The 17,997-nt window shown below is 47.5% G+C and overlaps 1 protein-coding gene across 1 annotated transcript in view; it reads right to left on the bottom strand.

The window, feature by feature from the left end:
• The window catches only part of LOC119432532 (sericin 1-like), an 860,508-nt gene that overhangs the window by 121,067 nt on the left and 721,444 nt on the right, over positions 1-17,997 (bottom strand). The window lies entirely within an intron of this gene.

The following is a 17,997-nucleotide window of genomic DNA, read 5'->3' as shown; positions in this document are numbered from 1 at the left end:
CATCATCAATAGCTCATATCCCTGTAAGCAAGCAAGATGGAATATAAAGCGAATTAAGAAGGTTTCATACCCCTGTAAGCAAGTAAGATGGAATATAAAGCGAATTAAGAAGGATGATTGAGCAAATTGAGAGGGATGACTATTCGAATTAAGTGGATGACTCAAGCGAGTTAAAGTAGGCCAAAGCATGATTGAGCATGAGTGGATGGCAAGGCAAATTAGTAGTAATCAAAATGAATTATGGGTAATCAAAGCATATTAAGAAGAATCAAAGTGAATTAGGAATGAGGACAAATCTATTAAAGAGGAATCAAACTGAATTAAGATGAATCAATGCAATTTAAGTGGAATCTAAATGAATTCATAGAAATAAAAGTGAAGTAAGTCAAAATCAATGCGGATTACTAAGCTAATTAAGAGGAATCAAATTGAATTAAGAAGGAGGACGAAGCAGATTAATAGGAATCAAAGCGAATGAGAAGAATAACAAGTGAATTAAGAGGAATCAAAGCGAATTAAGAGCGATTACAAAGCAAATTAGGCGGAATCAAAGCGAATGAAGAGGGAGGACAAAGCTATTAAAGTGGTTGACTCAGCGATTTGGGGTGGATGACAAAGCTATTAAAGTGCATGACTCAGCAAATTAGAATGGATCACTCGACGAAATATCGTGGCTTATTAACGTGGCTAGTTTAACTGGCTGATTAATGCATGGGCACTTGGGCTTTCGCCTTCAAGTCGTCTTAGGCATAACATAGGAGACCCTGCGACTTTTTATTGGCTTTGCGGTGTTCACATCTAGTTATCCTCATTATTTAAACAAAAATGACGTCGCTGCACGCTCGTAAGCACATCTGAATGTAGCTATGAGGAGGATATCATGACAGCGATACTTTTGCGGAATGTTTCGTTTGGCTGCATACGAAAGGTGCTGTGCAGCGCGAAACTGATACCATTACACCAAAAGCGTCGCTGGTCGCGATGGCCAACCACCTCGAAGAACCTAGCCATCTTCCGCGAGTCCGCAAGCTGTGCAAGGCCAACTGCGATAACGAACTGTGCGTAAAATGAACTGCCCATTTCATAAATTCCATAGCATACAGGGTCGGTATTCTCGGTTGTTCACTTTCGCGAATGTAATCAGTAATTATTTTTACATGATATTGCGCGTAGTACTGGAAGCGGCCGCGTGTTCTGGTGACAGCGCTCCTGGCGCTTTGCAGTGACAGCGTTTAACATCGGTAATGCAATCACCTTCGTAAAGTTTGCTTGAAGCACCAGACGTCTCCCATCCCGTCTCTACTAAGTGGCCGGCACCCCACACTTCACATCCATACACTTTCTACCACTTTAACACTCCTATTGCTAGCGCATTAAAAAGGTTGTAGTGGAAGCACCGAGCTGGGGGAAAGAATGCAGTGTACGAAGCATGTAATTAACTGCGAGAGCCGTGTTGAAGCAAAAGCGCTTGTTAGACGCCATGGTTCAATCGCCTTCCAACTCTTTTTTGTCTGCATGCACAGCGACGTACGTATGGTGCTCTCTGCAAAGTTTAATGCGATTAGGATTCTTTGTCTGCGTCAGGCGCTTTCAGTCTATCTGTCTACCTAGCACGTGACCTAAGTTGTTTACTATATATACATATATCTATAGCTTAGGCAATTGAGTATGTGGTAGTGATGCCGTCGTGATCACTCCATCGTCGTCATCCCAGCTTCGTCATCCGACTCTCGTGATGCCGCAGTCGTGCTGTTATCGTCGAAAGATCGTCATCATTTTAAAACGTCATCCTATTGTCGGCATGCCACCGCCGTCATACCGCCTTCGTTGTTCATTTGACATCATTCCTCATCTGTCATTCTATCGTAATCATGCGCTGTGGTCATTCGGTGGTGATTTAGGCACCTTTTAATGCCATCGTCGTTCATTAGTCGTCATACCTTCGTCATGATGGCATCGTGACCTTTTCATTGTCGACGTTCCAGCTTCATCGACCTTTGTCATACTTTTGTCGACACCCCATCACCGTCATACAACAGTCGTCGTCATCCCATTGCCGTCATCATGCCGTCAGCTTCACGCTTGTCGTTGTTATGATTTCATTGTTTCGGAGTCGCCATCCCATTGCATGCCGTCATGATGATGTCACAATACCGCTTTCGTCGCTCCGTCGTCGATACTGCGTTTTCGTCCTGCTGTCAGGGTCGCGGATGACATTGGCGAACAAGTGTCATGGCAAATGGGGCAGAACCCGGATTCAATGCATGTCGAATATAGTTTAAAGAATGGAAACCTCTGAATGGCAGGTTCCTTGGTCGCCTTTTGTCGATCCCCAAGCACAGGGCACCGATGGTGCAAGGGGAACTCCAGCCCAAAGCCTCCGAAGAGATTCTTCCTGCCCCCGGGTACGGTCACGGGCAAGAAAGCAGACGTGAAGGCGCTTGTGTCCCGTCGGAGGCTAGACTTGAGTGCTTGGTGGAGAGCGCGGGGAGAGAGAGAGAGAGTAGATTTTAATGAAGAGAAGGGAGGAGAGGTCGGCCTGGAGAGCGTGTCTCTAGCCTGCTACTCCTCACTGGGGTAAGGGGAAGTGGGAGATACAGAGAGAGGTAGGTGACAGGTGATTATGATATCGTACAATGAGCTACTATTTACACACGTTGTCCAATACGCGGTTGTGCACTTTTCACACACTACACGCAGGAGTAGTGTTGTCCACACAGAATGTCATCCCACAAACACATTTCGCGCACTGCACACTGCACAGTTCCTAGAGACGACCGTCTAAGCCCGTCTCACACATAAAGTTCAAAAGTGATCTTATGGCGGGCTGGGCATGATCAAAGCTTCTCCATGCGCCTAAAACCTTGGCTTCCGAAAAGGGGCGGGAGTCCAAACAGTCAACACTACGTTTTAGTGTCCTTCGCTCGGTCGCATATTGAGGGCACACGCAAAGTATGTGTTCTATTGTCTCGGGAGTGTGACAGACGCTACAATCAGGGTCCCGTTCTCGTCCAATCTTGTGAAGGTATTTGCGAGTGTACGCCACACCAAGCCGTAATCGATGGATAAGTGTTTCCTGGCCTCTCCGCATCCGAAGTGGAAGTCGGAATCGCAAACCGGCGTCAAGTCTATAGAGGCGCTCTTGTCGATGTTCGGGGTTGTCCCATTGTCGCTCCATAGACGTTTTCATGGAGTTGTGTAGCAAGGCGTTGATGTCGTAACGGCAAAAGGGAAGTTTTATAATCTTCCCGTCAGTGTGCGCCATTTTTGCTTCCGCGTCAACCTGCTCATTTCCGGCTATTCCACAGTGGCTGGGAATCCACTGCAGTGCAATGGTATGTCCGGATTGAGACGCCTCAGTAAGCAGAGCCATGATGTCGTAGATTAGAGGGCTATATGCGCTTCTGGGATTCATATAATTGCTTATGAGTTGCAGCGCCGGTTTCGAGTCGCAGAACACTGTCCAGTTAGCGAGGTTTTGTTGTACTATGCAGCGGACTGCTTCTCGAATACCGGTCAACTCAGCTGCTGTAGACGATGTTTTGTGTCCTATCTTGAACCGCTGCGTAATCCCCATTGCAGGTACCGTGTAAGCTGCCGCGGAAGAGGTCTGTGTAACAGAACCATCTGCAAAAACATGTTCGGTATATCCGTACTTGTAAGCAATGTAGGATAACGCGAAATGTTTGAGACCCGCAAGCGGCATTTTCGACTTTTTCGTTATTCCGGGGATTGAGATTTTCACCGTCGGCTTTGCCATCGTCCAGAGTGGAGCTTCCGGTATGCCATGTGGTGCGAAGTCCGACGGCAGTAGATCCCGTTGCGACAATACGGCTCCTGAGTAGGCGGCGTCAGGCCGTATACTTGTGACATTTGTCAGTGAATGATTCCTATGCCTTGTCAGCAGCCTTAAATGCACTCGCATTGGCTCATGTTGCAGATACACTCGAGCTGGGCATGCGCGTGCCTCTGCAATAGTGCCCCATGTGGAAGTACATCGTGGTAACCCTAGGCAAATTCTTAGTGCGCGAGCCTGAGTGCCTTCAAGTGTGCGGAGGGCAGATGAACTAATCCCAGAAAGTACAGGTGCGCTGTAGCGGAGGTATCCAACAAAAAGTGCCTGGTAGAGCTGCAGAAGAGATGACTGGGATGGCCCCCACGATTTTCCAGACACATGTCGAATTATTTGTGCAAAGCTGTCCAGCTTTTTTCTCAATGCAGAGATGTGTTTCGACCAAGATAAGTCACGGTCGATGGTGACTCCGAGAAACTTATAGTGGGTTACCGAAGGTATAATCTTGCCATCAATCATGACGGGGTAGCAGGCCATTGACTTCCGCGTAAATGCCATGGCGGCACTCTTAGTCGGTGAGAGATGGAGTCCACGACTATTTAGGTATTGCGACGTTATTGACACTGCACGCTGTAGCTTCGTTTGTACTTGTAAGCGCGTTAAGCTCGTGGTCCATATACAGATGTCATCTGCGTACACAGAGACCGAGACTGCGCCTATGAGTTCTTTGACGAGTCGAACGAGAACAACATTAAATAAGGTTGGGCTCAGTACACCTCCTTGAGGCACCCCACGGTAGACAGGATGGTTCCTTGTATGACCGTCTAGAGTTGTCATAAATATCGTTCTCTCGCGAAGATAGCTGGCTATCCACTGATGCATACGGCCACCAATGCCATATTCTTCAAGGGCATTTAAAATTGCATCATGTAGAACATTGTCAAATGCACCCTTGATATCCAGAAAGACAGCAGCCGTCAATCGACGGCGACGTTTTTGATGTTCAACAGTCGTTACTAGATCAATAACGCTGTCGATTGACGACCTACCCTTTCGGAAACCTGTCATCGCGTCTGGATATATATTACGCTTCTCCAAAAACCATTCTAGGCGCATCAAAACCATCCGTTCCATGGTTTTTCCTATACAACTGGCAAGCGCCACTGGTCTGTAGGAAAGCATATCATGGGGTGACTTGCCTGGCTTCAATAATGCCACGATCTTGCTTGTCTTCCAATGTGCAGGCACAGTTCCCGAGGCCCAAGAGAGATTATATAAAGCCAGAAGCTCTTCAGTCGCTCGAGGGCCCAGATGGCGTAGGGTAGAATAGGTAATGCCATCAGGACCTGGCGCACTTGAGTGTATTGAAGAAGAGAACGCAGCACGTAGCTCTTGTAGCGTGAATGGAAGGTTCAGACGATCGTCCACTGTTGGGGGAGCGCACCTGAACAGCGTAGATACCACTGTTGTAGAGCCGGAGAGATGTAAGCAGAAATCTTCCGCGATCTCCTTCTCACTGCGCATCTGATTGATAGCCAGAGCTCGGAAGGGACGTCGTTGCTGTGGAGTAGATGGCAAGGCTCGTACAACATGCCATATCGTTGACAATGGTTTTCTTGGGTCCAGGCTGCTGCAAAAGGACCTCCAACGCTGTCTGTCGAGCTTTTCTAAGCGTCTTTGAATTTTCTTTTGCACACGACGTGACGTCCTCAAGTCTGATATCAATTTAGTTCGCCTGTATTTCCTCTCGGCGCGACGACGGACTGCCCGGAGATGCTCATATACAACATCAACGGATGTTCTGGAATGTGATGTTGCGACGATGTCTGTTGTTGCGTGCATTGCTGCTGTAATTCGCTCTTCGATCTCTTGCGGAGAAGTTATACAGCCGCAGGACTCTTCCAGTTTGTTTTGAAAAGCATCCCAGTCAGTGCGGTGTGCATGAGGATTAGGGAGTCTCGTGAACCATCTCAATTGTACATAAGTAGGTAGGTGATCACCGCCGTACGTTTCAGCATCTGTGCACCAGGCAGCAGAAGACGAAAGGCATCGTGAAGCGATAGCTAAATCAAGACAGCTGCTGTACGTTGTGCCTCGCAAATATGTTGGTGAGCCGTCGTTTAGGATGTCAAGACCATTGCTGTTTGTGAAGTCAAGAAGCTGTCTTCCTCGAGTGTTTATGGCCCGGCTACCCCAAAGATGGTGGTGTGCGTTGAAGTCACCTACGATAACATGAGGTCCTTGGCTGGAGTCAAGAACAAGTTTCAGGTGTCCAGCGTCAAATCTTCCCCTGGGAGAAATATAGCCACCGATGACCGAGATTGTGCGGCGCTTTAGCTTCAGTGTTATAGAAACGTACTCGTTGCTGTTGTGCACCGGTATGTGGTTTAGCGAGTACGTGAGGTCACATCGCACGCATAGTAAGACTTGCTAGGCATTTCCACTTGTCTCAGACGCGAATTGTTCGTAACCAGACAGTCTAAATTTCGAAGTCATATTCGGCTCGCATATCACAATAACTGGAAATCGATACTTGAGCAGTCTCTGTTTAAAATCTCCGAGGCGACCTCGTAGACCTCGTGCGTTCCATTGAAATATTACGGAACGGCTGATCCTTTCCTGCAGTGACAGCATTGAAGTTGATGATGCCATGGTTCTTGCTATCTTTTATATAGCAGCAAGCACCGGTTCGAGTGCGTCGAGAATTTGCACCGCCGCATTGGCAACGGGCGTCTTAACTCCCATAAGCAGCATTCGCAAGGAACGAACCAATTGTGTAAGCATTGCCTTGATTTGCCCATCCGACGACGAAGCTTCGCGTTCATGCTGGCGTTCCGGCTGCACTTCTGCACTCCGAGACGGCAGGGCAGGCCATATAGTAGTGTCCTTGGCGTTCAGAAGAGTAGACGTGGCTACAGGCCCTGACGATTGAGGAAGAACAGGAGCGCGCGTCGACTTTTCATGAGGCACCCGTTGTCCTGTTGTCGATGCTGATCTCCTCCTGCGATTACGTGAGCGCCTCTGGCGGCGGTGTATCTTGGTAGCCGCTTCTCTGTGTGTAGAGCGATCTCGCACCATTTTCCTTAGCACGGACATTTCAGTCTTTAATTTTGGACACTCCTTCGACGTTGCCTTGTGCGACCCATCGCAGTTAGTGCATTTCAAGTCAGACCCATTACACGTCGACTCATCATGATCACCACCACAGCGGGGACATGTCATCCTGTTTGAGCACACAGCACTTACGTGCCCGATTTTCTGACATTTACGGCACTGTAATGGCCTTGGCACGTATGGACGGACAGGATGTCTCACATATCCCACTTTCACATGTGATGGTAAGTTGTCTCCCTCAAAAATGAGCTTTATGCACCTCGACCGTCCAAAACGGTGCATGTCTGTGATATGGACAGTTGAGGATATTAGCGTTGGGAGATCGCCATTATCAATATCTGTATCCACATCGTAGATCACACCAGCGGTGGTACTGCCTCCTTGTACGATGAATGAGCGGACAAGGATATTTCCCAACTGAGTTACAGCCTTTAAAGTGTCAAGGATGCTTCGTGTAGAGACATCAACAGTAAGGATGTTTTTTTCTGCTATTAATACGGACCTCTCTGATTTGCCCTGGAGCCAGCCTCTCGAGATAGGCAGTGAGAGTTTGCCTATTGAGGGAATTGAGGTTGCCAGTAGCAGCGATGGGGATGTAGGCGATTGTATACGTCTGCTGTGAGGCCGCTGTGCGTGTGAGACACGTGGTATGTTCGCCTGTGAATAGGCGTGCGTCACCGGTGGCAATACGGTGCGTCGTGAGAGAGGTCTGGCCTAAAGGGCGACCTTTCAGATCAAAAATTTCGCTGAACGAGGCAAGCAGGTAGCGTAGCTGGTCGGCGTGGTGAGATATAAGATCGGGAGTAATCATGTTTGTGAACTCCGGAAAGACAGCGGCAAAGAAGTTGAGTCAACGGAAGACGACGTAATATCAGTAGTCAAGGCTGATAACTGGCAGTCTTGGGAGGAGGACAGCGTACCCAAGGCTACGCCGTACTGTAGGATGTGTCCCCCAATTCAGAAGTTGACGAGAGGAAGGCTGATGGCGTTCTTGGTGATAGTGACGACGGTGTACGGAACAGCAACGCGATGGGCAAGGAGGACATCCACGAGAGGATAAACAATATAGTCACCGTCAGCCACCGGTGGAGCGGGGGTGAGGAGGACGCAGGTGATGGCTTGTGGGAGGAGTCGAATGTGCTCGGCGGAGCACAATCTGCTGGGAACTTCCTCAGGTGGGTCAGGGCAGGGCAAATCGAGTTGAACAACGCCAGCGTAACAGTCTATATGTGCGGACTGAGCGGATTGAAAATTAAGGCCTAAAATAACGTCATGGGAACACTCTTGAATAAAAGTAAATAATACAGATGTTTGGCGGCCAGCGACGCCCACACGAGCGGCACACTTATATCGTGGCCAGTGTTCTGCCATTAGCGACTCGTACAACATAGGGCGGTTCTTCTTCTTTCTTGGGTTTTACGTGCCAAAAGCAACTCTGATTATGAGGCATGCCGTAGTGGAGGGCTCGGATTAATTTTGACCTCCTGTGGTTCTTTAAACGTGCACTACAACGTAAGCACACGGGCGTTTTTTTCATTTTCGCCTACATCAAAGTGCAGCCGCCGAGGCCGGGATTCGATCCCGTGATCTCGTGCTCAGCAGCGACACGCCGGTTGTCAGGACTTTAGTGAGCCGTCGACAAGCTGGTCGCTCGTCACGGAGATGTTGTGCACAGCTATCAAGAAGAGCAGTAACAGGGACACCATTCACATACACATCAAGTAATTCCTATCCGTTGTTAAGGTCAGAAGAGGTATTGCTGTCCGGGTCGTTCTACCAGCGTCACCCCTCGGAGCCGCACCCGTCAGTTTCCCGTAGAGCGCCGGTACATGGGGGACGGAGAACGGCAAATAGTGGTTGAGCGAGACAGGGGACGTCGTGGTGAGGGTGAACGCGTCTGCCGTGTAGATTGCGGACGCCTGAGTATAGTAGTATTGCTCTGAGGAATCTTCCGGTGGTGGACGAGTACCTGGGAAGCGGTGGTAAGGTGGGGACGCAGACTGATATTGCGATGACGTCCAGGTATTGTGGCAGTGACGGGAAATGTGGCGAACGCGTCGGCAGTTGAAGCAAATCGGCCTGTCATTGGATGTTCGCCATTCCACTGAATTGCGAAAAGGCTAAGAGGGGTACAGGCATCGCGAAGAACGGATGGTGGGAAAGGCGTAGGCATCCGATCGCTTGACGGAACAGACAGACTGGATGCCAAGGTTCGCCAACTCTTCGCGTACGACAGACTGCACGAGGGAAATTGTCGGTCGAGATTCGGTAGCATGGGTCTAGACCCCAACCGGTGCCGCGGCTTCGATCTCTCGCCGAACTACACGAACGAGCCTCTCGGACGTGGGCGGCTGATGCGGATAGCGAAGATCCTCGCACGACGAAGTAGCAGCTGCATTTGCAAGACGAGCGAACTAGGTTACGACTGGACGACTTTTTGCGTCTTCGAAGCGTCGACATTCATTAATGACGTCGTCGATGGTGGAAAAATTTTTATATACCAGAAGATTAAAAAAGTCGCCCACTATGCCCTCCAGTACGTGGTTCACTTTGTCTTCTTCTGACATCCGCTCGTCAACGTTGCGGCAAAGGGCGAGAACGTCCTGGATGTATGCCAGGTATGATTCGGTCGACGTCTCGACGCGAGACCCAGGTTCCCTTTGCGCAGCTCGGTGACAGCCAACAGGCTTGCCGAATAACTCATGAAGCATTTTCTTCCATTGCTCCCAGCTAGTAAATTCTTCCTCGTGGTTTCGAAACCAGACCCGTTCCGTGCCTTGCAGGTATAAAATTATGTTTGCCAGCACAACAGTTTCATCCCACCTGTTTTGGGCGCTGTCAAGTTCGTACATGTGGAGCCATTCATCGACGTCAAGATCGTCGGTCCCGGAAAACGTGCCTGGGTCGCGGGGCTGAAACAAGATGACTCTAGGCATTGTGGTAGTGGTTGTTCTTGTCGGCATGGCGGCTGTCCCCGCAATGGCTCCAGTGGTCGTCATGTTGTTAGCAGCCAGGCTACGTCAACTGCGGAGCTCCGTCGTGCACAGTAGTACCCTGCACCTTCACCAAATATATAGCGAAGCTGTATATTGCTAAGCGAAACCAAAGTTCGTCCGTACGATGTGCTACCACCATCAACTATCATCATCAACAATGGCTCATGCGTCGTTGTCTTCTTCCACTGCTGTCTGGTTGCCCCTTATAATCCAGCGTACAATTTCACTTCTCTTCTGTCATCGTAATGGCGAGGCCGTGTTTACGGCGGTATGAGCCATTGCTTTAGCGGGATGAGCGATCCATAGTCTTGCGTGACGGACAGATTTAATTTTAAAGCAATTTCATTTTGAAGAATCGCAAGTGGCAATGCGACAACGGCGGACTGCGGACGTCAGTGACGTCGTTCTCTCAATCGCCGCCGAATGTGTGTTTAGCCTCAATAAGAAACACAAAGAAGTAACCAATAATTGACAAAGGCTTTGATGAACCTTCGGGATTAACCCAGCGATAAGCACCGGGACCGCACGTTTAAGCTTCGCTGATTCACCATCTGTACGGAGTGCTTGGGTGGTGATTTTTCAAAGGCTGCTTTAATGCAGGATCAACTTCGCTTTACCTGTTTCAATCCATGTAAACTTCAAAAGTACATTTATTTAGCAACCTCAATTATCAATGAGAGTTAGATTTGTTAGTAAGGCGAAAGCCTTAGATGGCTCATGGGTCGAACATTAGACCCTCCGGAAAATTCAATGGCACCAAAATTATATGGCGCAAAAATTGGGGCTCGTACCCTCGACCTTTGGCGGGAATCAAACCCACGACCTTTGGTGTTATTAGAGGCGAGATAGCTAAGATAAAGTTATTTCAGGCACTGAAGCCCACGACCTTTGATGGGAGTCGAATCCACTACCTTTGGCGTGACACTTATGTGACACTTAGGTGTCACACTTACACGTGACACTTATGCAACGTTTACAACGGTTGTGCAACAAGTCTACTGAAAAAGTAGGGGCATATTTTAGAGCGCTGTATATTACATCATTTTTGTTCGTATTACATGTTTGAATACGTGCAATAATAGAATTGAATATTTCTTCCTAAATTTCTGAGTTGCAGCTGTAAATTGAATACTTTAGTTTGATTTTTCGTTTCACTTTTAGATTTTAGGCAAAAATATTTCTTAAACCTTTAACTGCAGCAAAAGAAGAAAACTACTTATGGTTATCGATATGACCAAGGTGCTCCATCGTAATGAGATCAGTAACTCAAGAAAGGAAGACTCAGGTGCTAATATCCCGGAGTTAATTCACGTCTTTCACTACAGTCACTAGTTCACCACTCGATTTGCGCATCAGTCCCTTGCCATTTGCATGCCGAACAAACTGATAGTCTCCATCCTTCGCACATTCTTTAGTGGCAGCAAGAAGTTTTTTGGTTCGCGAGGTTAGGTTTTGATTAATGAAAACCCTGTTTCTCTTTTCTCTCAAAACCTTTCGTTTGGCAATCCAAGCGTCTCTAGTCTCCTGGCGCACGAAGTGCAAGCTGATCCCTCGCGCTTTCCTTGTCTTAGCCGGTAATATGTGAACAACAACTACATCTTGAGATGTGATGGCTTGCATTTCCGGTTGTGCACCTAGGTTGTTAACCTTCTCGAGTAGATTCTCCCCCTCGATTTCCGCAATCTCATCTATTTCAATGTTTAGTCTTCTACTGCGCCACTCAAGCGCTTCAAGGTCGCACTCAAGTCGACACAGTTGATCGGGAGCGCCAGTACTCTCAATCTTTTCTACCTTGCGTTTCACTTCTTTGATTTCCTTCTCTTGTATATCTTGACGATCCTGAATTTTGTCAAATTGGTCGGATAGCATTTGCATCGACTTCTCAATTTCTTTCATTTTGTTTGGTATCACAAGGAGTGAACTGAGCTTACGGTCCATTTCTGCTAATTTTGTAAGAATCTCTGAATCTATCCTTGGAGCCGGCGCGCTGGTGCCACTTTTACCTCCGCCAGCCCTGCAGGCCTCACATTTCCAACTCTTCCTGCACTGCTCACGTTTATCCTTCAGCGTGTCTTCGCTTACTCCTGAGCATTCACCGCAATGAAAAGAGAATTCGCACTCACCACAAGTCAGAACAGAGTCAATATTAGTACCTTACGGCAAGAATAGATCCAGGACCAACTTCGCTTTACCTTTTTCAATACACGTAAACTTCAAAAACACATTTATTTAGCAACCTCAATTATCAATTAGAGTTGGATTTGTTAGTAAGGCGAAAGCCTTGGATGGCTCATGGGTCGAAAATTATACCCTCCGGAAAATTCAATGGCACCAAAATTCTATGGCGCAAAAATTGGGGCTCGTACCCTCGACCTTTGGCGGGAATCAAACCCACGACCTTCGGTGTTATTAGAGGCGAGATAACTAAGATAAAGTTATTTCAGGCACTGAAACCCATGACCTTTGATGTGAGTCTAACCCACTACCGCTGGCGTGACACTTATGTGACACTTAGGTGTCACACTTACACGTGAGACTTATGCAACGTTTACAACGGTTGTGCAACAAGTCTACTAAAAAAGTTCGGTATATTTTAGAGCGCTGTATATTACATCATTTTTGTTCATATTACATGTTTGAATACGTGCAATAATAGAATTGAATATTTCTTCCTAAATTTCTGAGTTGCAGCTGTAAATTCAATTTTTTAGTTTGATTTTTAGTTTCGCTTTTAGATTTTAGTCAAGAATATTTCTAAAACGCTAGTGGACTAAACCATCACTATAACGCCTAAGTTTGCTGGATTTAGGTTTTACCTTTTCATTGAAGCAATGAAAACCACGGTGGGTGTATTGCTTGCCGGGAAAAAATAATTTCGCCGTCCCTATGTATTAGATATAAAATGCTGAGGTAAATCTTTTACTCATACAGAAAAAAAAAGTTACAGGCCTGCGCGGCATACGCAGCACAGTCACAGCATAAGCTGGTTGAGCGGCGCAAGAGATAGCTCCCATTTCGGCACCACGCACCACAAGGTCTTCGCGGCAAAGTGTCTTCGCCTCAATTTTGACGAGAACGATGTGAACTGTCCGCCCGGCGACAGCGAGCTGCGGTTGTGATCCTCTCTGCATAGCATTATGCTGAGCCCGATGATGCCTGGTTGTAGCCGCGCACGTAGCTCTACGATTCGTTTCTTCAGCAGCGGTTCGTACTTTGCGAGGAGACGCCATAACGTGTACCTTAGAGGTACCCAGAATACGTGGCGCACATCGGGATAGCGTTGGTTGCGCCCCTCGTCTGAATCGCATCGCGTCTGAATCGCGTCTTGTCGCACGCGGTGGTTGCAGGCAGGTTAACTAGATGGCGCCGCCATACTGGCGGAGGTAGGGTGCCTACATGCAACGCCGTTTTAATGAACATGATACTTAGTAGCGCAAAACTCGAAATAAAAGACAACAGTGATAGACGAGAAGAAAGGAAAGACGAGCGCTACACTCACAACTGTTTATTTCGAAGCAAGGCTTGCTATATATACACAAACTTACGCATGCGCAAACGCAAGGAACACACAAAGGGCGCCAGTGTGCTTCGCAAAGGACCTAAATATGTACTGGAACCCAAAACCACAGCTCACGAGTTAGCCGCAGTAAATAGAAGTTTGGCGGCAAAAGTGCAAATGGAACAGCGAGAAAGGTGTCTACTTGAGGGTGCCGACTGTCTCTACAAATGTGCTGTGAATCGCAAATGTGAGGATAAAATGTGTTCAACTCAGCGTATTGTAACCTATTTCAAGCAAAAAGATCTGTGCCTTTTGCAAGCAAAGAAGGTGGCTTCGTTGTTTTACCTAAAGGTACTTTTAAAGACAAAGCACCCGCCGTGGTTGCTCAGTGGCTATGGTGTTGGGCTGCTGAGCACGAGGTCGCGGGATCGAATCCCGGCCACGGCGGCCGCATTTCGATGGGGGCGAAATGCGAAAACACCCGTGTACTTAGATTTAGGTGCACGTTAAAGAACCCCAGGTGGTCCAAATTTCCGGAGTCCCCCACTACGGCGTGCCTCATAATCAGAACTGGTGTTGGCACGTAAAACCCCATAATTTAATTTTTAAAGACAAAGCCATCAATAAGAATTTCGCCCCCCAAGAAGTCCGGACATCCCGCGTGAAGAAAATTTTCTTCGTTTCTGCGAAGATAACAACCTAAAGAACTTGCGAAAAAGCATAGAAAAAAGCAAAAATGGCTCGCATGCTGTTTTTTAGTGCAAAAACGCACAAGCCGGATATCCCTTTCAGGGCTATCGTCAGTGAACGTGGCACTTGGCAACTCGAGGTCAGCCGTTTTTTGTTGAATTGCCTCAAGCAACTAAAAGTTGATGATCCATTTTTAGTTACTAACTCCGACGACATCGACAGCTTTTTGCGTGATAATCGTAACATTGCTTTTGGCCTTTCTGTAGATATAGAAGAATTATTTTACTCTATACTGCATCGCGAACTGTTTGTTGGTATCAAAGCACGCATAGATGCCCGTGGTGATTTGGAATTTCAGACTGCAATTGGTCTTAGTACTGACAATTTTCTGGTCTTATTGGAAGCCTATCTCCAAAGTACTTTTATTCTTTTTGACGACCAACTCTACTTACAAAAGAAGGGCATTTGAATTGGTTAGTGCTTAGCGCCCTTGCTATGTGACCTATTTATTTTTCTGAAATGGATATAATCCTTGACAACTGCTTTAAGAAAATGCATGCGATAAATGTTTTTAGATATGTAGACGATTTTTTAATGCTTTTGGACGAACATTGTTCCTTTACTGACAATGATGAAATCGGCACTGTTTTAAGCCTTTTTAAACTTCATGGCAATGGCCTATCTTTTACGCACGAGATTCCGGTCAACAACCCACTGCAGTTTTTGGGTTTAAACCTGAAGTTTTTAAAACAACATGTCTGTTGGAGCTATTCACCACGTGCTAAGAAAGAGCTTTTATCTTACGATTCTGCCCACTCGAAAATTATTAAACGAGGGATCGCTACAACCTGCCTGGGATCTGCGCTTAAGAAATCGTGCGTTCACATGATCGGGACGAGTTTTGACAATCAGATTGAGCGGCTTTTAAAGGCCGGCTACCTTCGCTCGGTGTTGACGTGCGTAGGGGAATCTTTGCTCCAGAAGCTGAAAGGCACCAAAAAGCCTAAGGTGGGCGATGAAGTCGAGCGCAACGCTCGAAAAAAGGCACACGTGGTGCCATACCTTCACAAGGTTAGCCACAACCTTAAGAAGGTGGCGAATAGGTACGGAGTACCAGTGGTTTTTTCCGCCCCGAACAAGCTGGCCCGTCTCTGCCCTCGAATCACGGGTGGCGCTACGAACGGGTGCGCAGTACAGCACGTTCAGCGCTACGTGCATTGTTCCACTGGAGTGGTTTATTTCCTTCCCCTCAGCTGTGGCAAGTGCTACATTGGGCAAACTGGGCGCTGCGTCAACGACCGAATGAGAGAGCACGCAAATCTTTTAAAAAAGGATACCACCGCGCACTTGTCCGCGCATTGCAGGTCTTGTCCCGACTGTGAACCGCTGTTTTTATTGCGATAGCAATTATATGGACACTCCAAAGCAGATTTCTGCCGTCGGCGTCGCCGTCGCCGTTGCCGTCGCCGTTGCCGTCGCCGTCGCCGTGAGGTTCCGTATGACGTCAATGGAGATGAAATCGTCGCCCCGCGCCGCCGAACGCTGTATGTGCGAGTGAAAGGGCGCGAGGGACGCGCGCTTTCACGGGGAGTGAACGCACGGCGGAGAACAAACGCGCGTTCTGTGCCGTGCTCCCTTAAGGGCTGCAGAAGTAGGCGTCTCTTTCCTCCTTTACAATCACCATACATGTAGAGCAAACGCGCCTTCTTCTGACGCACGAAAGGCCGTGGGGGGGCAGGGAAGGGAGGCGACGTTTAGCTGCGGCACCAAGTGCCTATTTATATCAGAGGCTCCGGCAACAGTCACCAACGCCGCACGCATTTTGTGCGAACGCGGGCAAAACGCCGACGGCGTCGACAACAGTGCTGTGTGTTGCCGGTGCTGCTGCATGTCCAAGTTTGTACAGCGGATAAAACTACTATCCTTACTCCGTATAGCTCTCTACTAAGTTGCTATCGCAATTGATGCTTCGCCTTTCGGGTGAAACTGCGACAACTTTTTTAATGTCAGGATCCTAGGCAAAAGTAAGAACAAAACCGTTCGTGAACTGTTAGAGGCCTACCACATCCAAATCAGTGGTCCAGCCTGCGTTAGTCAAACGACCGTGACACTTTATGATTCAGAAATGAGATTGTTAAGCATATAATGTGACTACTCTGCCTTCGGCTGACTGGCGCCCTTTGTGTGTTCCTTGCGTTTGCGCATGCGTATGTTTGTGTATATATAGCAAGCCTTGCTTCGAAATAAACAGTTGTGAGTGTAGCGCTCGTCTTTCCTTTCCTCTCGTCTATCACTGTTGTATTTTATTTCGAGTTTTGCGCTACTAAGTGTCATGTTCAGTAAACACCAACTCGCCCAAGAAGAAGTTATTTTGAACGACGTTTTAGAGTGGTGACTGGTGACAGCCTTTGTAAGGGTACTTGCCGCCGCCAGCTAAATTGGCGGGTTAATTATGGGGACAAAAATGGCGAAAGATCAGCTGACAGACCTAACTTCCCGCAACCCTCTGTGACGTGAAATTAATTAACTTCTTTTAATGAACTTTGGCCTCAGCAGCCAGAGACAAACGGCGCGTCTGAGCGCCGTACACGGCACGTCTACATTTTAGTTAAACAGATTAATAAGGACAGTCTTTATAACAGCACACTTCGAAAAGCACCCTTTATATATTATGTACAACTGGAAGGCAACGACAATGAATGCTTAATTCAGTACACATTCTTGGCGTGAGATAATCCTACCACGAGCACGCCATCGTGCCTTATAACTTCTTGCTTTATATGTGTCAGACGACATGCAATAGAAAAGTAAGTTTGATGTGTTCAAATAAAAGGAAAAGGCTACTAGTATATTAAAGATGTATGCAGGTTTCTTGTGCACACTGGCAGAAAACTAAAAGAAATTTAATAGATCACGTGCCAACATGAGTCCACCGGAGCGTGACAAAAAAAAAACGCTGAAAAACTGTGGACAAAAATGGCTTCCCACCAAATTTGGCGGTAAGTAGCAGTCAAAATTTTGGTGGGTTCACCACCCTAAAACGGCGTTGCATGTAGGCACCCTAGTCGGAGGTAGGGAGCCTACATGCAAGCGCTGTTTTAGGGCGGTGACAACCTTTGTGAGGGTACTTGCCGCCGCCAGCCAAATTAGCGGGTAATTGGCCGCCAAATATAGCATGTGGGAATCAAAATGGTGAAAATACCAGCCGACAGACCACGTTTCCCGCACCCGTTGGTGCCGTGAAACAGATTCAATTTTTAAAATAAACTTTGGCCTCATCAGCCAGAGACCCATAGCGTGTCTGAGAGCAGTGCATGACACGTCTACGTTTTAGTGAAACAGGCTTGTAAGCACAGTTTTTATTACAGCACACTTCGAAAAACGCTCTTTATATAGTGTGTACAAGTGCAAGGCAACGACAATGTTTAATGCAGTTCCCATTCTTGGCGTGAGAAAATACTACCACGAGCACATCACTGTGCCTTATAACTTGTTCCTTTGTAGGCTATCAAAAAAAAAAGTTTGATGTGTTAAAATAAAAGGAAAAGGCAAGTAGTATATTAAAGATGTATGCAGGTTTCGTGTGCGCATTGGTGCAAAACTAAATTAAATAAATTTATTATATCGCGTGCCAAAATGGGTACATCAGAGCGTGACAAAAAAAAATTACACCATCTTCCCGTAGGGGAACCCTGAGTAGTATGCGAAGCAGCCATGGGGTCGACTCAAGTTCCCATTAGTTTTCAGATCGGCCTGTCGCCGCTGCCGTTTTGTGGCAGCGGCTCGAGCCCTCTTCTCCGCGGCGCTGTCCGCGGCGCTGACACTGGCGGTTGACGCTGGCGCTGTCCGTGGCACTCATCGCGGCGTTGCGGGAGGAGAATGAGAGGACTAAGTGAAAGGGTGAG

The sequence above is a fragment of the Dermacentor silvarum genome, chromosome 11, assembly GCF_013339745.2.
Source record: "Dermacentor silvarum isolate Dsil-2018 chromosome 11, BIME_Dsil_1.4, whole genome shotgun sequence".
NCBI classification, from domain to species: Eukaryota; Metazoa; Arthropoda; class Arachnida; order Ixodida; family Ixodidae; genus Dermacentor; species Dermacentor silvarum.
Note: the sequence above shows the minus strand (reverse complement) of the source record. Positions and strands in the feature narration are given on the sequence as shown.